This window comes from Manis pentadactyla, chromosome 10 (assembly GCF_030020395.1).
Source record: "Manis pentadactyla isolate mManPen7 chromosome 10, mManPen7.hap1, whole genome shotgun sequence".
Lineage (NCBI taxonomy): Eukaryota > Metazoa > Chordata > Mammalia > Pholidota > Manidae > Manis > Manis pentadactyla.
The window spans coordinates 87,195,792-87,219,896 of record NC_080028.1 but is presented as its reverse complement, the minus strand read 5'-3'; the positions used below and the strand labels follow the sequence as shown (position 1 = coordinate 87,219,896).

Genomic DNA, 24,105 nt, shown 5'->3' with positions numbered 1-24,105 from the left:
CATAAATCACAGATCCGATAAAGGGTTGACATCCAAAATATATAAGGAGCTCATGCACCTCAACAAACAAAAAGCAAATAATCCAATTAAAAAATGGGCAGAGGAGCTGAACAGTTCTCCAAAGAAGAAATTCAGATGGCCATCAGACACATGAAAAGATGCTCCACATCACTTGCCATCAGAGAAATGCAAATTAAAACCACAATGAGAATATCACCTCACACCATCAGTTAGGAAGGCCAACATCCAAAAGACAAGCAACAACAAATGCTGGCAAGGATGTGGAGAAAGGGGAACCCTCCTACACTGCTGGTGGGAATGTAAACTAGTTCAACCATTGTGGAAAGCAGTATGGAGGTTCCTCAAAAAGCTCAAAATAGAAATAACATTTGACCCAGGAATTCCACTTCTAGGAATTTACCCTAAGAATGCAGCAGCCCAGTTTGAAAAAGACAGATGCACCCCTATGTTTATCACAGCATAATTTACAATAGCCAAGAAAGGGAAGCAAGCAGTGTCCATCAGTAGATGAATGGATAAAGAAGATGTGGTACATATACACAATGGAGTATTATTTAGCCATAAGAAGGAAACAAATCCTACCATTTGCAACCTAGATGGTGCTAGAGGGTATTATGCTCAGTGAAATAAGCCAAGTAGAGAAAGACAAATACCAAATGATTTCACTCATATGTGGAGTATAAGAACAAAGAAAAAACTGAAGGAACAAAACAACAGCAGAAACACAGAACCCAAGAATGGACTAACAGTTACCAAACGGAAAGGGACTGGGGAGGCTGGGTGTGAAGGGAGGGACAAGGGGATGGGGAAGAAAGGGGGCATTATGAATAGCATGTATAGCATGTATAAATGTGTGGGGAGGCACGGGAAGGGCTGTGCAACACAGAGAAGACAAGTAGTGATTCTACAGCATCTTACTATGCTGATGGACAGTGACTGTAATGGGGTTTGTAGGGGGACTTGGTGATTGGGGGAATCTAGTAAACATAATGTTCCTCATGTAACAGTAGATTAATTATACCAAAAACTAAAAAAAATTTTTTTAAAAAGATGCTCTTATCTCCCAGACATTTCAGGTACACTACCATGATCTCTGGAGGCCAACTCTGTTATTACTCCAGGAACACACAGGAGACTAGCTTACAAACCTTTTCCCCAAGGTGCCAGACGAGCCATTCATCCCTGGTCCATTTGTTGAAATGTTCAGGATCACGTCCACTCAACAGTGTCTCAGGGTATAACACAGTTGGCGCTGGCAGCAGGAGGTTGGTCTGCTGGCCATATCATGGCTTCAATAACTCCTGTTTGTTTCACACACACAGTTGTATAGGACAGGCAGCAATATGTGTGTTAGCCTGTCAACAGGGCTCAAGGCTCCTCTTAGTGGCTTCTCATTCAAACGCCGTAGCACTGTCCATAAGTGAACTCACCAGCCCTGTAGACTATTGGTATCTGACTTCAGGCCAGATTTCAACAAACCATTGTATGTCTCTATCATGCCTACCCTGGTAAGTTATATGGTACATGAAATTTCCACTCTATTCCTAATTGCTGCACCCATCCTTGTAACGAATGTCCAGTCAAGTGGTGCCTTGACTGCTCTCAATCACCTGCGGCCAGCCATAGGCTGCAAAGAGATGCTCTAGGTCCCTCTTGGTGTTTTGCTGATCCGCGTGTCATGCAGGAAAAGCAATCAACAGGCCAGTAGTTGTGTCCACACAAGTCATGGCATACCAATATCTTTCTGATAAGAGGCAGAGGCCCAATATTGTCTATCTGCCACCTGAGACAAGGGCTATCAGCCCCTTTAGTATGTCCCTTGTTGCTGCAGGACTCGATATAAGTTCCCTTTTTCAAGTGCACAAGGCACTCTTTCTGGGCTCTGCTGACTTCTTCAAAGGTCAATAGCAAGCCCCACCAACCAGCTACAGCCCACATCGTCTTTTGCAATGTGTGCAACAAACGCTGACATAACCATTGGGCTACAGCAGAGGCAGGCTTTCCTCCCAGCCAACACATATAAGACAATAATGTGTCTGTTTCATCATTCACTGGGGATGCCAAAGGCAAATGGCCAGACACATGATGTACAGTAGCTGTCTTAGTCTGACTAAAGACCATAGGTGTGGCCACAGCTCTTGACCCCAAAGGGGTCAGTGACCAACTATCCAGTTGGCATGGCACCATGTCGGTAGCCAAAGGGTCAAGCCCGGTAGACAGCCCAGTTGTCAGTGCACACAACTACAGGGGAGGGCGTGATCATCTTGGGTGATCGTGAGCCATACTGCCCATGACTCAGTCCATTGACTGCTCTTCTCCTCTCCATCCTCTAACACCCTATTGTCTTAGTCTTAGAATGAAAGGTTACAGCCCTCCACTTTGGAGGCTGCACACGACTGGAGCCGTCTGTATACCAAGCATCTTCAGGTACAAGGGCTTTTCCCTGCTGATAAGGACTCTCGGATACCAATGGCTCAAGTGCAAGTTGTTCTTGCGTTCCACTCATATACGTCACTTGCCCAAATGAGCATCGGAGATCTCCACTCAAGGGGCTATCGGAGAGGGTGCTATGCTGCTGGAAGTATGCGCCCCCATTTGGCCAGTATAGGCATCTGTACCATGCCACTCCCTGGCCTTTGGGTCCAGTCTCGCACCCACCCCATGATGGGATAGGTGGTTATTACCTTGGTCAGAGTTGTTCTGGTCATGGGCTCCATGGCCAGCAAGGCATAATACACAGAAGCCAGTTGCTCTTCTATTAAGGGCTACCAGACTTCTGCTCCATTCCATAATTGTGACCAGAAGCCAATAGGTTGGTATGTCCATTCAAGCTGCTGCCGAAGGACCCGTCCATAATCATCTCCGTTTACATGAACATCTAGCTCACAGGGCCTTGATGAATCCATTCCACTCAAGGACTGTAATGGCCTTGATTGTTTGCAAGTTGCAAAGGTCTCCTCACAGTCACACCTGATGCCCTTTGGTAAACAACTGATATAAGGCCTTCAGAATTTGTGCCAAGTGCGGGGTAAACACCTCCAGTAGACCAAAACATCCAAAAACTCTTGTACAACTGACTGCCACAGTGGTAGGGGTGGGGAAAGCCTGGCCCTTGCCTATGACTATGTCTGAGATAACTTTAGTTTTACCCGACCAGACAACCCCCAAGAACTTGACAGACAAATCAGGTCCCTGAATCATCCCTATCAAAATACAACAGCATTCTTCAACAAACTGGTACAAATAGTTCTAAAATTCATATGGAACCACAAAAGACCCAGAATAGCCAAAGCAACCCTGAGAAGGATTAATAAACCTGGGGGGATCTCGCTACCCAACTTCAACCTGTACTACAAAGCCACAGTAATCAAGACAATTTGGTACTGGCACAAGAACAACCCCACAGACCAGTTGAACAGAATAGAGAGCCCAGATGCTAACCAAACATAGATGGTCAATTAATATACGATATAAAAGGAGCCATGGATATACGTATATACAATGGGGAAATGATAGCCTCTTCAACAATGGGTCTTCGCAAAATTGGACAGCTACATGTAAGAGAATGAAACTGGATTACTGTCTAACCTCATACACAAAAGTAAACTCAAAATGGATCAAAGACCTGAGAGTAAGTCATGAGACCATAAAACTCAGAGAAAAAAACATAGGCAAAAATTTCTAGGACGTAAACGTGAGCAACTTCTTCATCAACACATCTCCCAGGGCAAGGGAAACAAAAGCAAAAATGAAGAAGTGGGACTATATCAAACTAAAAAGCTTCTGTATAGCAAAGGACACAATCAGAACAAAAAGACATCCTACAGTATAGGAGAATACATTCATAAATGACATATCTGAAAAGGGGTTGATATCCAAATTATATAAAGAGCTCACGTACCTTAATAAACAAAAGCAAAAAAGCCAATTAAAACATTGGTAGACGATAGATGCTGAAAAAGCATTTGACAAAGTTCAACATCCATTCATGATAAAAACTCTCAGCAAAATGGGAATAGAGGGCAAGTACCTCAACATAATAAAGGCCATCTATGAAAAACCCACAGCCAACATTATATTGAACAGCGAGAAGCTGAAACCTTTTCCTCTGAGATCAGGAACTAGACAGGGATGCCCACTCTCCCGACTGTTATTTAACATAGTACTGGAGGTCCTAGCCATGGCAATCAGACAAAACAAAAAAATACAAGGAATCCAGATTGGTAAAGAAGAAGTTAAACTGTCACTATTTGCAGATGACATGATACTGTACATAAAAAACCCTAAAGACTCCACCCCAAAAATACTAGAACTGATATCGGAATACAGCAAAGTTGCAGGATACAAAATCAACACACAGAAATCTGTGGCTTTCCTATACACTAACAATGAACCAACAGAAAGAGAAATCAGGAAAACAACTCCATTCACAATTGCATCAAAAAAAATAAAATACCTAGGAATAAACCTAACCAAAGAAGTGAAAAACTTATACTCTGAAAACTACAAGTCACTCTTAAGAGAAATTAAAGGGGACACTAACAGATGGAAACGCATCCCATGCTCGTGGCTAGGAAGAAATAATATCGTCAAAATGGCCATCCTGCCCAAAGCAATATACAGATTTGATGCAATCCCTATGAAACTACCAGCAGCATTCTTCAATGAACTGGAACAAATAATTCAAAAATGCATATGGAACTACCAAAGACCCCAAATAGCCAAAGCAATCCTGAGAAAGAAGAATAAAGTAGGGGGGATCTCACTCCCCAACTTCAAGCTCTATTATAAAGCCATAGTAATCAAGACAATTTGGTACTGGCACAAGAGCAGAGCCACAGACCAATGGAACAGACTAGAGAATCCAGACATTAACCCAGACATATATGGTCAATTAATATTTGATAAAGGAGCCATGGACATACAATGGCGAAATGACAGTCTCTTCAACAGATGGTGCTGGCAAAACTGGACAGCTACATGTAGGAGAATGAAACTGGACCATTTTCTAACCCCATATACAAAAGTAAACTCAAAATGGATCAAAGACCTGAATGTAAGTCATGAAACCATTAAACTCTTGGAAAAAAACATAGGCAAAAACCTCTTAGACATAAACATGAGTGACCTCTTCTTGAACATATCTCCCCGGGCAAGGAAAACAACAGCAAAAATGAACAAGTGGGACTATATTAAGCTGAAAAGCTTCTGTACAGCAAAAGACACCATCAATAGAACAAAAAGGAACCCTACAGATTGGGAGAATATATTTGAAAATGACACATCCGATAAAGGCTTGACGTCCAGAATATATAAAGAGCTCACACGCCTCAACAAAAAAAAACAAATAACCCAATTAAAAAATGGGCAGAGGAACTGAACAGACGGTTTTCCAAAAAAGAAATACAGATGGCCAACAGACACATGAAAAGATGCTCCACATCGCTAATTATCAGAGAAATGCAAATTAAAACTACAATGAGGTATCACCTCACACCAGTAAGGATGGCTGCCATCCAAAAGACAAACAACAACAAATGTTGGCGAGACTGTGGAGAAAGGGGAACCCTCCTACACTGCTGGTGGGAATGTAAATTAGTTCAACCATTGTGGAAAGCAGTATGGAGGTACATCAAAATGCTCAAAACAGACTTACCATTTGACCCAGGAACTGCACTCCTAGGAATTTACCCTAAGAATGCAGCAATCAAGTATGAGAAAGACCAATGCACCCCTATGTTTATCACAGCACTATTTACAATAGCCGAGAATTGGAAGCAACCTAAATGTCCATCAATAGATGAATGGATAAAGAAGATGTGGTACATATACACAATGGAATACTACTCAGCCATAAGAAAAGGGCAAATCCTACCATTTGCACCAACATGGATGGAGCTGGAGGGTATTATGCTCAGTGAAACAAGCCAAGCAGAGAAAGAGAAATACCAAATGATTTCACTCATCTGTGGAGTATAAGAACAAAGGAAAAACTGAAGGAACAAAACAGCAACAGAATCACAGAACTCAAGAATGGACTAACAGGTACCAAAGGGAAAGGGACTGGGGAGGATGGGTGGGTAGGGAGGGATAAGGGGGGGCAGAAAAAGAGGGGTATTAAGATTAGCATCCATAGCGGGGTGGGAGAAAGGGGAGGGCTGTACAACACAGAGAAGACAAGTAGTGATTCTACAACAGTTTGCTACGCTGATGGACAGTGACTGTAAAGGAGTATATAGGGGGGACCTGGTATAGGGGAGAGCCTAGTAAACAAAGTATTCGTCATGTAAGTGTAGATTAATGATTAAAAAAAAAAAGCAGTTCCTATGGGGTGACCTCTAATGAGTTCTACACAATGATATAAAGGGCATATAAAAGTGTAGGCAAAGGGTCTGTTTGTGTTTATACAGAGGATCAAAGCCTAATTTGGCTACCCTGAAAATGAACTAAGATACGATATGAAAAAGAACTTCCAACATCAGCACTCTCGGGAAGACTCATGACAGAAGATGATCAGCAAAAAAAAAAAAAAAAAAAAACTCCAACAAAGATCCACGCACTGTCACAGGTGTAGATGCACTCATCCCACCAGTTCCTGGACTTGCCATGGGAATGAGGAAGGAGATATCTAAGCTGGCCTGTGCATACAGTAAAACAAAAATTGGACTGGATCTATACTGTTGGAACTCAACCAAGAATTAGGAGAAGTGCAAATTGTAGCACTCCAAAACCTTACAACCACAGACTATTTATCGTTAAAAGAACATACGGGATATGAACAGTCCCCAGGAATGGGTTGTTCTAGTTTATCTGAATTCTCACAGACTGTTTAAGTTCAGTCGGACAATATCCTCCATATCATAGATAAATTTTCACAAATGCCTAGGGTGCCTAACTGGTTTTCTTGGTTTCACTGGAGATGGCTGGTAATTACAGGTATGCTTTGGTTAGGTAACTATATTCCTATTATGTTAATGTGTGTGCACAATTTAATTAGTAGTTTAAAACCTATCCATTCTGAAGTTACTCTACAAGAAGATATGTCAAAGAAATAATCAATCTTCCCAGGTTTTCTTCTGCCTGCTACTTCTATAGCTTTTCTTCTTCCTACCTAATCACAACCTTTAAATAGAACTCGTGCCACATGTCGAATTTACTGAGCATCATAATTCTTCCAAGTGGTAAAGACACCTCAAGACAAATGCTGGGCATAGAAGCCACAGGGCATAAATATGCAAAGAAGTAAAAAGCTAACCTTTTCAAACAATAAGGCTTCTCTCTCACTTACCAACTTTACATTTCCCTGTATGGCCCCGGAAGATGACTGGTTAGCCAGAGACGGGTAAGATTCCTCAAGGGAGGAACAACCTAAGACAGGCACAGTCGCAGGGGGCCATCTGGTGAGAAAATGGGGAGCAGCAGAGGTGAGGCTTAGAACCTCCCCCCTCATGTTCTGAGAGAAATCTTCTGCATACATGGATGTTTATTGCCCTCGTCTAGCTCGGATTAACACATAGTCTACAGGCACACACCTGATCATCTACATTTGCTCTCTTACAACACTAAACTCTGTTTTCTACCTTTATCTCGTATCTACCTACCACTTCAGCATTTTATTAAAAATAATAATAATAGAGAAATGTGGTATCCACATATAAATCAAGTTTAAAAATCAAATGAATAGTCATATTTGAACTGTGTATAGTTCATAATGCATGAACAAAACCGAAAGCTTCTGTGATGACTGCCCTTGCACTGTTCACCATGTAACTTATTCACTATGTAAGAATTTGTACTCCATGTAAGAATTTGTTCGTTATGCATCAGAAGATTGGAGACTGACGAAAATTAGGCTTGGGGTGGATTAATGATTGTACATTGAGTATTGACCCCCCTATACAGAAATTTATTGTGGTTAACAACTATTTGATCAATAAATATGAGAGATGCCCTCACAAAATATATATATTTTCTATATATATATATATATTTAAACACACTTCCAATTGTAAAATAAATAAGTAACCGGGATGTAATGTATAGCATAAGGAATATAGTCAAAATATTGTAACAACTTGGTATGGTGATACCTGGTACCTAGAATTATCATGTATATAAATGTTGAATCACTGTGTTGTACACCTGAAACTAATGTAATGCAATACTGTTGTCAACTACCCTTCAATAAAAAAAATAAATAAATAAAATAAAAAAAAATTAAAAAAAAAAAAAAAAAGAATGGACTAACAAGTACCAAAGGGAAAGGGACAGGGGAGGATGGGTGGGTAGGGAGGGGTAAGGGCGGGGAGAAAAAGGGGTGTATTAAGATTAGCATGCATGGGGGGGTGGGAGAAAGGGGAGGGCTGTACAACACAGAGAAGACAAGTAGTGATTCTACAATATTTTGCTACACTGATGGACAGTGACTGTAAAGGGGTATATAGGGGGGACCTGGTATAGGGGAGAGCCTAGTAAACAAAATATTCGTCATGTAAGTGTAGATTAATGATAAAAAAAAAAAAAAAGCAGTTCCTGTGTGGTGACCTCCAATGAGTTCCACACAATGATATAAAGGGCATATAAAAGTGTAGGCAAAGGGTCTGTTTGTGTTTATACAGAGGATCAAAGCCTAATTGGGCTACCCCGAAAATGAACTAAGATACGATATGAAAAAGAACTTCCAACATCTGCACTCTCTGGAAGACTCATGCCAGAAGATGATCATCAAAAGACCCCAACAAAGATCCACGCACTGCTACAGCTGTAGATGCACTCATCCCACCAGTTCCTGGACTTGCCATGGGAATGAAGAAGGAGATATCTAAGCTGGCCTGTGCATATAGTAAAACAACAAATTTGACTGGATCTATACTGTTGGAACTCAACCAAGAATTAGGAGAACTGCAAATTGTAGCTCTCCAAAATCTTACAACTACAGACTATTTACTGTTAAAAGAACATATGGGATGTGAACAGTCCCCATGGAGGAATGGACTGTTTCAATTTGTCTGATTTCTCTCAGACTGTTCAAGTTCAGTTGGACAATATCCACCATATCATAGATACGTTTTCACAAATGCCTAGGGTGCCTAACTGGTTTTCTTGGTTTCACTGGAGATGGCTGGTAATTACAGGTATGCTTTGGTTACGTAACTATACTCCTATTATGTTAATGTGTGTGCGCAATTTAAGTAGTAGCTTAAAACCTATACATGCTGAAGTTACTCTACAAGAAGATATGTCAAAGAAATAATCAATCTTCCCAGGTTTTCTTCCGCCTGCTACTTCTATAGCTTTTCTTCTTCCTTCCTAAATACAACCCTTAAATAGAATTCGTGCCTCATATTGAATTTACCGAGTATCATAATTCTTCCAAGTGGTAAAGACACCTCAAGACAAAAGCTGGGCATAGAAGCCACAGGGCATAAATATGCAAAGAAGTAAAAAGCTAACCTTTTCAAACAATAAGGCTTCTCTCTCACTTACCAACTTAACATTTCCCTGTATGGCCCCGGAAGATGACTGGTTAGCCAGACAGGTAAGATTCCTCAAGGGAGGAACAACCTAAGACAGGCACAGTCGCAGGGGGGCCATCAGGTGAGAAAAAGGGGGATCAACAGAGGTGAGGCTTAGAACCTCCCCCCTCATGTTCTGAGAGAAATCTTCTGCATACGTGGATGTTTAATTGCCCTTGTCTAGCTTGGATTAACACATAGTCTACAGGCACACACCTGATCATCTACATTTGCTCTCTTACAATACTAAACTATGTTTTCTACCTTTATCTTGTATCTACCTACCACTTCAGCATTTTATTAAAAATAATAATAATAAAGAGAGAAATGTGGTATCCACATATAAATCAAGTATAAAAATCAAATGAGTATTCATATTTGAACTGACTGTTTATAGTTCATAATGCATAAGCAAAACCGAAAGCTTCTGTGATGACTGCCCTTGTACTGTTCACCATGTAACTTATTCACTATGTAAGAATTTGTTCTCCACGTAAGAACTTGTTCGTTATACTTCAGAAGATTGGAGACTGACGAAAATTCGGCTTGGGGTGGATGATTGTGCATTGAGCATTGACCCCCCTATACAGAATTTTATTGTTGTTAACCATTTGATCAATAAATATGAGAGATGCCCTCACAAAAAAAAAAAAATATATATATATATATATTATATATATATATATATATATATATATATATATACACACACACACTTCCAATTGTAAAATAAATAAGTAACCGGGATGTAATGTATAGCATAAGGAATATAGTCAAAATATTGTAACAACTTGGTATGGTGATAGCTGGTACCTAGAATTATCATGTATATAAATGTTGAATCACTGTGTTGTACACCTGAAACTAATGTAATACTGTGTGTCAACTACCCTTCAATAAAAAATAATTATCTAAAAAAAAAAAAAATGGGCACAGGATCTGAACAGACACTTCTCCAAAGTGGCCAACAGGCACATGAAAAGATGCTCCACATCACTAATCATCAGAGAAATGCAAATTAATACCACAATGAGATATCATCTCACACCAGGTAGGATGGCCAACATCCAAAAGACAAAGAACAACAAATGCTGGCGAGGATGTGGAGAAAGGGGAACCCTCCTACACTGCTGGTAGGAATGTAAATTAGTTCAACCATTGTGTAAAGCAGTATGGAGGTTCCTCAAAATGCTCAAAATAGACTTACCATTTGACCCAGGAATTCCACTCCTAAGAATTTAGCCTAAGTAAACAGGATCGCAGATTTTAAAAAGACATATGCACCTCTATGTTTATCACAGCACTATTTACAACAGCCAAAACATGGAAGCAACCTAAGTGTCCATCAGTAGATGAATGGATAAAGAAGATGTGGTACATATACACAATGGAGTATTATTCAGCCATAAGAAGAAAACAAATCCTACCATTTGCAATAACATGGATGGAGCTAGAAGGTATTATGATCAGTGAAATAAACCAGGCAGAGAAAGACAAGTACCAAATAATTTCACTCACCTGTGGAGTATAACAACAAAGCAAAAACTGAAGGAACAAAACAGCCCCATACTCACAGAACCCCAAAATGGACTAGCAGTTACCAAAGGGAAAGGGGTTGGGGAGGATGGGTAGGAAGGGAGGGATAAAGGGATTAAGGGGTATTATGATTAGTGCACATAATATAGGGGGGCACAGGGATGGAAGTATAGCACAGAGAAGATGAGTAGTGACTCTATAGCACCTTACTATGCTGATGGTCAGCGACTATAATGGGGTATGTGGTGGGGCCTTGATAATAGGGAGGAATGTAGTAACCACAATGTTGCTCATATGAAACCTGAGCATAAGATTGTATATCAATGATACCTTAATAAAAAAAATTAACTCAAAATCAACTAGGCACTTAAATGTAAGAGCTCAAACTATAAAGTTCTTGGAAGAAAACAAGTGCAAACCTTTGTGGCCTTGTGTTATGCTATAGTTTCTTAGATATAACACCAAAAGTACAAGAGAGAAAGAAAAAAACACATTAGACTTCATTAATTAAAAACACTTGTTCTTCATAGGACACCATAATAAAAGTGAAAGGAAGAACAAAAAGTGGGAGAAAATGTTTACAAATCATATATCTAATAAGGGATTTCTGTCTAGAATATATAAAGAACTGTTCAGTTCAACAATAAAGACAAATAATTCAATTAAAGAATGGGCAAAGAATCTGAATAGACATTCCTCCAAAGAAGATGTACAAATGGTCAATAAGCACATGAAAAGATGCTTAACATCATCAGTCTCGAGGAAAATGCAAATCAAAATGACAATGAGGTATCACTTCACAACCAGCGGATGGCTACAATCAAAAGCAGATAATAACAAGTGCTGCTAAAGATGTATAGAAATTGGAACCCTCTTATTCCACAGGTGGATGGGATTATAAAATGGTCCAGCCATTTTAGAAACAGTATGGTAGTTCCTCAAAAGGTTAACCATAGTTACACATAATCCAGTAATTTCACCCAAGAGAATTGAAAATTTGTGTCCACATAAAAACTTGTACACAAATGTTCACAGCATCATTATTCAAGCCAAAAACTGGCAACAACCCAAATGTTCATCAACTGATAAATGATAAAATGTGGTATATTTATACAATGGAGTATTATTCAGCCATAAAAGGAATAAAGTACTACTACATGCTACAAAATGAATGCACCTTGAAAACATTAAGCTCATTAATTGAAGCTACTCATAAAAGATCACATACTGTATGATTCCATATAAATGTCCAGAAGTGGCAGATCCATAGATAGAAAAATTAGTTTTTGCCTTGTGCTGAAGGAGGGAAGTTGGAAATGACGACTATGTGGTTTCTCTTTGTAGTGGTGAAAATGTTCTAAAACGAAATTGTGGGAAACCTTATAGTACATGGATTACAACTCAATAATACTGTTTTTTCACAGAACCACTATATATGAATGGCTAAAATAAAAAGTACTGTCAATATCAAGTGCTGATGAAGATGGAGAGCAACTGGATCCTGACACATTGCTGGGAATGCACAATAACACATCCCGTCTGAAGAAGAGCTTGGTAGATTCTAATAAACATAAACATATACTTGCCATACAACCCAAAAATTTTACTCTTGACCATTTATTCTTGAGAAATGAAACATATATTCACATAAAATCTAGACATGAATGTCTACAGCAGCTTATTCTTAATCACCAAAACTAAAAACAAAACAAATGTCTTTCATCAGGTAAGTCTGGATAAACTATGGTACATCCATTCTGGAATACTAACCAGCAATAATAAAAAGGCACAAACTCGTGATACATGCAACAACTTGGATGAATCTCAAAGGCATTAATGCTGAGTTAAAGAAGCCAATCTCAAAATAATTCTATTCACGAAATACTCTTGAAAAGATGAACTACAGATCAGTGGATACCAGAGGAAGGTAACTATGTAAGATACAACACAGCAGGGTTTTATGAGATGATGGAAGTGTTCTATATCCTGGTGATGGTAGTTGGTACATGATTCAATATATGTACTGAAATTTAAAGAACTGTGCCCCCCTCCCCAACTCAATTTAACTGTATAAAAGTTTTTAAACAATTTTTTTTTTAATTAAGAGAAATCTGATGTGAAGTATGAAGGGAGAGGAAGGCTAATATAGGAAAAGACCAAGAATAGGAGAGTTTATGATTCTAAATCTTCCAATTAATGTTTCTGATCAAACATCATTTAGTGGTGATAGATTCAGTGTTGACAGGCATACATTAATAACATGTTTTACTAAGAGCAGAGAAATGATACTAGAAAAATGGCCTCATATTTTCCATTTTATGAACACTTAAATGAAATAAAAATTCCTTTACATCTGAACAAAGCAAATAAAACTCACTTAGTGAAGCAAGAGAAGAGCTCTTAGGGATGCAATTAAATCTAATAATGGTTTCATTTTAGATAGTTATACAGGAATGATTCCTCTAGTACATTCCATTTCTTTGGGGGTTACATAATGCATGTTGCATGAGAGAAGAACAGTAATCATTAATAAATCACCCTGAAATGGCAAAGCTTTTTGATGAACTTTAGTACTATATACATTTTAAATTACATTTAATTTGCCAACTTCTGATACATGTCAGAATTCAATAGATAGCAAATAACTCAACTTCCTTCAAAAATTACCTGAGCAACAACTTAAAATTCAGTTGCAGAAAAACAAGATACTACCTCTCTGAAATCTTCCCAAGCACATAGCAGGTACAAAATATTTACCAATCAAAAGTTAATATATGACAGACCTCTATGCTACTATAGCAGCAACTAATAGTATATGATAACAACTTCCCATTAAAATACCCAATTCCCAGGAAAATACATAAAAAGACAAAAACTGGAAATACATTAATACATGTTCTTATTCAGAAATGTACTTGTAAATCATTTTAATGCTGCATAATACTTTACTGAAAGGATCTGGTATTGTTTTTTAAAATGGTCTTAAAAGGCTTAAGACATCCAACACTGAAGCTATGTTAAATTTTTTTTCCTACTGATTCTGTCAAGAAATCTCTATAGGCATCAAAATAACAGTGATTGAGGTCAGGCTAATAAACCATCACGCCCAAAACAGTAGTTTGTTGTTCAAAGTAAAGTAATTGAGAAGGCACCTCTTAACATCAGAGGTTTCATAAGGATCCAAATGAAGGCAACTACTTCTTTACTAAAGGATAATTTAATTTAAGGGAAAAGAAAATCTTGCCGTAATTCCAAGCATACTTGATAGTTGTGCCAATTAACACCATTTTGGGTGTTTTTTCTCGGTTTTATTTCTTTTGTATTTTAAACTAAACACTGTCTACCCCAACACACTGGGGGGGAAAAGTATGTTCTATATCTCCTTCAAGATGTTGGAAAGCAAGTAAGACAGTCAAAGGCTTTGTAAGGGATACTAAAAAGGAAACAAAGGGGATTTTGGTTTCCTATTTATAGCAACAGCCCATGCCTCTTTGCTGATTGTCTAAAGGATTCTCATTACTTTTCACTAAGCTTATGAAGCCTACTTTTCTCTCTTTAGGAGCTTCTTACCTTGGAGAATCACAGAATCATAGAGCATCAGCACTAAAATGGGCCTTAAGATGATTTGGTCGAATGCTCTCATTTTTTAGTTATACAAACTGAGGTCCAAGTAACATTCTCTTCACTAGCTCTCTAAATCTTACCTATTCTTCAAAGGTGCTTTTCATTTTATCATGTATATTTTATTTACTTACTCCAAAATTTGAAGCTCCTGAAGATCAGAGACTCTATGTCCCATCACCTACCACAGCATGCTCAACTGAGCCTAAGATCACAGTGTACACTGACCCTTCAATAAGCATCAGTAAACCAACCAAATTGGGAAATACATTCCTCGAGAAGATGCTGTGGAGCTTGAGGTCTCTACCCACACCTTGATACTGAATCTTCTCATATTCTTGGAAAAAGTAGTCCTGTAATTTAAGAAAGTACAGTAGAAGTTGGTCTGACCATTATTCATTATATATTCAACCACTGGCACATGGGCACACACACATGCGCACCTACACACACACAAACACACAAAAACTCTGTTCCATTAACTAACTTAAATGCCATTTCACTGCATTTTCAGACAAGCAGTATTAATATTTTCTCAACTGGGAATTCTACAGAGCTGAGGCTGAGCTAAAAGGGAACACTAGAAAGTTCAGTCTCATATTTTATCACCGGGAGAAAGAAAAAGCATTGAACCACTGCAACAAACATATCTGAAAATCACTTTTAATAGGAATGCTTTTCCCCAGCATGTCAAAGACTCCATAAATAATGCTCTAGAGAAGAGAGTACTGACATTATACTTCCACATTTACATCTTTGCAAATTCTATAAAGCTTTCTAATAAAAAACCACATCAGTCAACAAAAGTAGGGGTATGTAGGTTGGTAGTCAGCAAGGCCCTGCCCAAGACTCAGTGTGTACACATAGGCCCAGGCACATATTCATGAGCACATTCAAAAGACCCTGCTTTTATAATAAGGAAAGTGGTCAAGTGTTAGGTCCAAAGAGATGCTGGCTAAATGTCCCAGCAAAAAATAAAATACAGGAATGCAGCAGTAACCTAAAAAGGTTCTTTCTTTTTTAATAATTTCCTCCTTGCTTCCTGTGCCTATTTATGATGCCAATCAATATGGTAAACAGCAGCAGCCCATGCCACTTTGCTTATTGTCTAAAGTCCCGTCTATAGGTGGTTTCTCTATTCACTGCTAGTTTTTTAGCAAAAGGAATTGTATCACATGCTTGAACTTGTCAATTAAGATGTGTCCAGGGTTAATTTGAATGACAGCTTTGCCATTCAGCATTAAGTTCATATAACCCACTGTACACAGACCCTTTCTTGTGTCAGCTCATGGTCATAGCACCAACACGGGAATACTTTTTCTAGTAGCTCTAGAATCACTGACAACAAAGCACAAATGGCAAGAAGAACATGGCATACACAGCTGACAATCTTTGGGAGTCTGCTGGGATCCATCTTCTTAAAGGAACAGTGTACTGGGATTCTGGTTTCAATAAACCCCATGGCCAAGAGGGAAAAGAGCTGGTCAAATACTAGGAACTGGACCTAACACGTAGCACACAAATATAGTATGGATAAAATGAGAGTTCCTGTGGCCGCGATTCTCACCTGGCCCTGTTTGACTAGCTCACTGAACACCTGTGAGCAATACATGGCTGTTGACTCTATATAAAGAGCTCTGCCCAGTGCTCTGGGCACAACACGGTGGCGGGGCTGCAAGGCTGCAGGAGAGCAGAGCAGAGGCTGGAGTGGTGGCAGCACCGAGGACAGAGGCCCAGAGGCCAGCTGTGCGGGACAGCTGTGCAGAGAGGCCCAGGGGACGGCTGTGCAGAAGGCCCAGGGGACGGCTGTGAGGGACGGCTGTGCGGACAGAGGGGCCCAGAGGCAGAGACCAGCTTGCTGCATGCAGAGTTGCTATGAGTGAACGGGATTTTAGTGACTGACCTGCCACCTGGAAATAAAGTTGGGTTAACCCTTTCACCCCAAGAACGTTTTGCTCTCATTTTCTTTGGTCACACTGAATCCATAGCGAACTTGCCCAGGACTGAAACCCATTGGCAAGACAATACACAAGAACACAAGTTAACAAGTTAAATTCAAACATAACACTTTTAATAGTTCAAGTTAAATGAAATGATACCTGAGAACTGTTTCAAAAATATCTGAGGGGAGATGTGTGGGAGGAAAGAGGTTCTATATGAAATTAGATGGCTATGTGTTAATAACTGTTGAAGCTGAGTGGTGGGTATTTGGGAGTTCAATATATTTTCCCTCTACTGTTGTGTAAGTTTAAAATTTTTTATATAGTTAAAATGAAATAAAATAAAAAGTTTAAGTTACCAGGTTCTAATCTTCTCAGATCTATAAATCAGAGGGTTATTACAGGCTAACCATTCCTCTTCTAGAGTCTTCACTCATGTTCATTGTCTGCTTAAACCTCCCATGAAAGGAAACACAAAGAAAAGCAAATGTGCCCAAATTATATCTCTCATTCAGTAATTCAATCATGCAATTTTTCTACCAAACTTTTAGAATTAAAAGAAACTGCAATAGGAAGAGTTACTTTTCCTTCTGAATTTTTGTAAAAGAAGCCTAGTGTACTTAAGTCAGAAGACCTGGGCTCTAGCCTGAAATTTGTTTTTACTTAGCTATATGGAACTAGATAAATCACTGCTTAGTTCCCTCATTCATAAATAAAGATAATGATAATCAAACTCTTTTTCACACATAGAGTGAAATTATGAAATAAAGACTATAGAGAAATTGAAAAACACCTGCAAGCCCTTTCCCAGTGCGGCTGTGACAGTCACGTGGGTAACACATGAAAGGACTTTTAAGGAACAGGAACCTGTGGCACCCTTCACATGTGGGCTCCTCCTCATCCTCCAACTTCACCTGTTAGCACTCCTCCCGTGCAGCCTGCCCCCTCCAGCACCACTCCCAATCCACACCAAGTGCATCCACACCGGGCCTCTGCTCATATTGCTGCCTCCTATGTCAACGCACCTTTCTCCCTTTCATACACACCTCCCCAGTGCTCCTTGCCAACTCCCCTCCCCCCCAAATCAGTTGTTCCCTCTTCCATAACCTCAAGCACTTGGTAAAAACAAGTTGGCCTGCATATTCATGCACAGTATTGTGATTAGTTTACCCAACTAGATTACAAGTTCCTTTAAAGCACAAACTAAAACTATTCGTTACCCATGCAGTGGGTGCATGAATATCAGAAAAAATATTAAGGACTCTACATATGAATAAGCACCCAATGAAATCTTCTCTCTTGAATCTCCTTAAAATACCTGTAGAGTCATCTGAAACAAAGCAAATGTTCAAAAATGACAAAAATGAAACACAAACTACAAATAAACAAAAACAAAGTAATCTGGACTCCATGAAAAAATTTTGAAACCCCAATCACTATTGCAATAGTATTTTTAAAAATTAAATCTACAAAATTCATAGCAGGGAAAACTACAAAAAATAGTTTTTCCAAGGCTTCAGTAAAAGAACCACATAGACATTAAGATATTAATAAAAATATTTTAACTGCTGTGGGGAAAACTGAAGTTTCTATGACCAGGATCATCACCTGAACATAAACTACTTGATGATGTAACTGACCTGCTGCTACGATGCACTCAAGGGCAATAAACTATTATTGGCTCAGTCACTATATAAAGAGCTCTACCCACTGCTCTGGGTGGAGGCAGAGATGAAGGAGGATTATAGACCTGCAGACTGTTGGATGCAGGCATAATTCTAATGCTCAACCTATCACTGGGAGGACAAGCTGGGTAATAAACCGTTTTACCCCAATAGTGTTCCATTGTCATTCCTTGCTTCTCACTGAATCCATAGTGAACTTGCCTGGGGCTGAAACCCGTTGGCAAGACAAATGGCAACACTGGCAGGATTCATTATTGGCTGAGGAACAGAACAGGGTGCCCTATGGGAGGGGTGCTTCAGCAGGCTGTTCCTGTGAATGGGGAGACAGTTGAGTGTCCCCCATATCAGTCGATATATGGTCTGAGGTGGCTTGCCTCCTAGAAGGCTGGGCCCCACGCCAGGACTGGAGGCAGGTGGAGGTGACACCTGAGGCAGTAGATGTGGCCTTTGGTATAATGAGATCCTTTGAGAAACACAGTGCCCATGAGGCAGCAGGAACTGTGGGTTGGCTGTTTCTCACAGTATTGAAAAAGTCTACAGAAGTGAAGAATGTGCTCCTTTTGAAAGAGACACAAAAAATGGCAGCATGAGAACATGAGATGTGAACTGCTGTGGATTCACTGAAGAATGAAATGGTACTGATAAGAAAGGAGGTAGCACAAGAATGCTGGCTGCAAGGTGCTGTGGAGGAAGTATGAGATTTGTTAAAAAATGAGATAGTGTTGCTGTGAGGTACTGTGGAAGATGTAAAGGCCATGAAGGAGAAGGACGGTCCCCTGCAAAAAGCACATGGAGAGGCAGTGTGAGAATATGAGCTGCAAGGTTCAGTGGAGGATATAAAAGATTCTTTACAGAATGAGACAGCAGTGCTGCCAGGTGCTCTGAAGGAGGCAAAGGCCATGGAGGAATAGGACATACTCCTGAGGGAAGCACACAAAGAGGCAGCACGAGAATGCCAGCTGCAAGGTACTGAGGTGAAGGTAAGAGAGCTGTTGAAGACTGAACTAGCATTGCTGTGAGGCACTGTAGAAAAGGTAAAGGGTGTAGCAGCGGAGGCACTTGGGGGAATGGAGGGAAAGGTGCCATCAGCCCCAGAAGCAGAGAAGCTGGGGAAAGACAAAGGAGTGGTGCTGGAGGCACTGACCCCTCCTCTACTGAAAGCACGCCCAGTGTTTGTAAAGAAAATAAAGACACAGCAACCAAGGGGTCCTCTGAGACAGGTGCATCTCCCTCCCCCGGTCGTGAACGACTCTATGCTCCGCCGTTACACTCAGGCTGAGCTGGTGGATTTGGACTCCTGGTTTTGTCAGAAGCCCTCAGAGTAAATATCAGCTTGGCTCCTGAGTCTTTGGGATTTAGCAGTGGATGGAATTGTTCTGTCTGGATCAGAGATGGGAAAGCTAGCTTCCCTGACAGTTCATCCTGCCTTGAGGCAGCAGTTACAAAATGCACATCAGACCCCAGGAAATCACTCCTCAATTGGCTTATGGCTGCACTTCATGCTGCATGGCCTAATCGGGGTGATTTACCATCCTCCCCTGCTAGATGCCAGAGACATATGCTGAGCTCCAAAAGGCGTTACAGGAGCTAGGCAAGAAAAATACCATCTATAGCCCAGAGAATTATGGCCCAGATGAGGAGCCTTTTATTGCAGGGATGAGACATGATGTGCTTCAAATGGCTCCCACATCCCTCTTTGGGTCTTTAGTGGCCATTCTTGCCCCTCACTTATGGAAGCCCATAAGTGAGGTTACCCATATAGTAGCAGACCTGGGAGAGGCTGAAGCAATGAGAACACAGAAAGAAATAAGGTCTGCTATTCAGAAGAAGAATTTAAAGGGCCCTGTGAAGGTTACGAGGACCCAGATGTGGGCTGAACTAATACAGGCAAGAGGAGATAGAAGGAAATTAGATAGGAAGTCATATAGAGTCTTACTGGAGGTGTGGCAAAAACCGATACTGGAGGAACAGTTCCAGCCACTGAGAACAAAGAGGCAGCGGCCAGAAACAGAGCCACAAGTGCGGCCTGTGTGCTTGCAAGACTTCCTGCTGGAGAATAAGCCAACCTCGCCTGAACTCACACAGGAAAATGACTGGGGGACACGGTTTAACTGAAGGGAAAGTCAAGGTACTTGCCCTGAGGAACCAGTGGGACCAGAGGCCACATATTGAAACATCTATCCACTGGTTCCCAGTGAACATACAATGTGTCCTGGCTCTGGCAGACACAGAGGCTGAATGTTCACTGATTTATGGCAATCCTGAGAGGTTTTCTGGGATGCCCACTGTTATAGATGGATATGGGGCTAGGGCTATCAGAGTGAAATAGGCCCAAATCCTTTTGCGAATAGGGTGTCTGTGTATATCTCTACCATCCCCGAATATATTTTGGGGATACATATCCTGCAGGGCCTGTAGTTGCAGACCACTGCAGGTGATTTCAGACTGAGGATACATGTGGTGATGGCAGTTCTGAAGGGCCATGCTAAGCACCCACCCATAACTTTTCCTGTGCTTGGTAAGTGACTAATACCAAACAATACAAATTGCCTGGAGAGCACAAAGAAATTGGAGACACCCTTCAGGGGCTGGAAAAGGTGAGTATTATAAAGCCCACCCATAGTCCTTTCAATTCCCCAGTGTGTCCAGTAAAAATGCTGAACAACTCCTGGCATAATACCATGGATTACAGAGACCTGAATAGTCATACCCCCATGCATGCTGCCATCCCCACTACTGCAGAACTTACAGATATCCTCAATTACGAACTGGGAACTTATCATTATGTTGTAGCTCTTGCTAATGCCTTCTTTTCCATTGACATAGAATAGGAAAGTCAGTAACAGTTTGCCTTCACATGGGAAGAATGGCAATGGACTTTCATTGCCCTTCCACAGGGATACCTCCACAGCACCACCATCTGTCATGGACTTGTAGCCCAGGACTTGGCTACATGGGAGAAACCGCCAACAGTACAGCTATACCACTATATTTATGATATCATGCTCACATCTGATTCTCTTTCAGATTCAGAACATGCAGCACCTAGACTGCTGAAACACCTATTGGAGAAAGGATGGGCTGTGAACAGCACCAAGGTTCAGGGGCCTGGTTTGTCAGTCAAATTCTTGGGGGCTGTCTGGTCAGGTAAGACTAAAGTTATACCAGAAGCAATCACAGATAAAGTCCAGGCCTTTCCTATCCCTACAACTGTGGCATTGTTACAAGAGTTTTTGGATCTTTTAGTCTGCAGAGTGTTTATCCCGCAGTTGGCACAAATTCTGAAGCCCTTAAACCATTTGGTACAAAAGGGCGAAAGGTAGGACTGGGATGAGACATGTGCATCTGCCTTTACTACAGCAAAATGAGCAGTCAAGACCATGTAGGCCTTGAGTGGGTAGACCCATCAAGGCCCTGTGAGCTGGATGTTCATGTGACTGAAGTCAGTTCTGGTCTCTGGCACAGCTTGAACAAACTCACCAATCCATTGGATTCTGGTTATAACTCTGGAAAGGAGCAGAGGTACAACACACCTTAATAGAAAAACAATTGGCTGCCGTGTATCACATCTTGTTGGCTACAGAACCCATCACTGAAATGGCCCCAATAAAGGTAATAACCATAACAACCTTCTATCTCATCGCAGGGCAGGTACAAGACTGGACCCAAAAGCCACAGAGTGGTGTGGCACAGAAACCTACACTGGCCAAGTGGGGTACGTACCTACAGCAGCAGAGTATCCTCTCTGCTAGGCCCTTGAGTGAAGAACTCCAACACTTACTGGGGCCAGTGACATACACTAGTGAAAAGCAGGAAGAATTTACTTTAGAACCATTAGTAGCTCTGCTACTAATCAGTCCTTAGCAGAAGGGAAGAGTCCCTATACCCAAAGATGCATGGTACACAGACGGCTCCAGTCGTGGATAGCCCCCAAAAGTGAGGGCCATAGCTTTCCATCCTAATACTGAGACAGTATGGATGGAAGATGGTGAGGGGAAGAGGAGTCAATGGGCAGAGTTGGGGTTTTGTGGCTTGTGATCAGCAAGGGGCCCTCCCAGTAGTTGTCTGCATTGACAGCTGGACCATCTATCGAGGCTTGACTCTGTGGCTACTGACATGGTACCATGCCAACTGTCTGGTTGGTCACTGACCCCTTAGGGGACAAGAAATGTGGCAAGACTTATGGGCCTATGGTCAGACTAAAACAGTTACAGTATATCATGTGACAGGCTACTTGCTACTGGCATCCTCAGGTAAATGATGAATGATGCAGATTAATTGGCCCAGGTGTATTGGTTAAAAAGGAAAGTCTGCCTCTGATGTGGCCCAATGGTTACATTATTGTTTGTTGCATGAGGGGCAAAAGACAATGTGGGCTGTAGCCTGTTGGTGGGGCTCACCTCTGACCTTTGAAGAAGTCAGCAGAGCCTGGCAGGAGTGCATCATATGCTCTAAATGGAACTTACACCAAGTTCCACAGCAACAGAGAACTACAGCTAAGCGGCCGACAACCCTCATCAGGTGGCAGATAGACTATACTGGACCTCTGCCCATGTCAGAAGGGTACCAATAGACTATGACTTGTGTGGACACAGCCACTGGACTTCTGGTTGCTTTTCCTACACGTTCTGCAGACCAAAGGATGACCGAAAAAGGCCTGGAGTGTCCCTTTGCAGCCTATGGCCAACCACAGGTAATTGAGAGTGATCAAGTCACATACTTTACTGGACATGCACTACAAGAATAGGTGCAACAGTTAGGAATCAAATGGAAGTTTCATGTGCCATACAATCCTACCATGGCAGGCATGGTACAATGGTTTGTTAAAATCTGGAATGAAATCAGACACCAACAGTCTATGGGGATGGTCAGTCTACTTATGCACAGTGCTACAGCATTTGAATGAGAAACACTGAAAAGGAGCACTGAGCATGTTCCTGCCTCCCCTATACAACTGCAAGTAGAAAACAAGGAGGAATCACTGAAGCCAAGGTTTGGCCACCAAAAAAATATCCTGCTGCCAGCACCAACTGCACTAAACCCTGGAGACTCCATTCCCCCTCCAATGCGGCTCCACCATAACGGAGTAGCAGCCAGAGGCAGGCCACGCCCACAGCAACAGCAGAGATAAACTCCATAGCGGCCAGGCAAGAATCAGAAGCCCCGTCTGCATGCAGCTGCCCAGCAGAAGCCACTAGAGGTCGCTGTTCTCCCAGGAGAGGAAGGCCACAAACCAACAAGAAGGGAAGTTCTTCCAGCCATCACTCGTGCTAGCTCTGCAAACTATCTTTATTGCCATGAAAAGGCAAAATTTGAGGCAGACAAAGATAACAGAGACAACACCTGAGGAGACAAACCTAACCAGTCTTCCTGAAAAAGAATTCAAAATAAAAATCACAAACATGCTGATGGAGATGCAGAGAAATATACAAGAGCTAAGGGATGAAGTCCAGAGGGAGATTACAGACGTCCAGAGGGAGATTACAGATGTCCGGAAGGAGATTACAGAAGTGAAACAAACTCTGGAAAGATTTATGAGCAGAATGGATAAGATGCAAGAGGCCATTGATGGAATAGAAACCAGAGAACAGGAACGCATAGAAGTGGACATAGAGAGAGATAAAAGGATCTCCAGGAATGAAACAATATTAAGAGAACTGTGTGACCAATCCCAAAGGAACAATATCCGTATTATAGGGGTACCAGAAGAAGAAGACAGAGAAAAAGGGATAGAAAGTGTCTTTGAAGAAATAATTGCTGAAAACTTCCCCAAACTGGGGGAGGAAA

At 41.1% G+C, this 24,105-nt stretch overlaps 1 protein-coding gene across 5 annotated transcripts in view; it reads right to left on the bottom strand.

Annotated features, from left to right (window-relative positions):
• Positions 1 to 24,105, bottom strand: part of TPST1 (tyrosylprotein sulfotransferase 1) — a 591,927-nt gene that overhangs the window by 555,309 nt on the left and 12,513 nt on the right. The window lies entirely within an intron of this gene.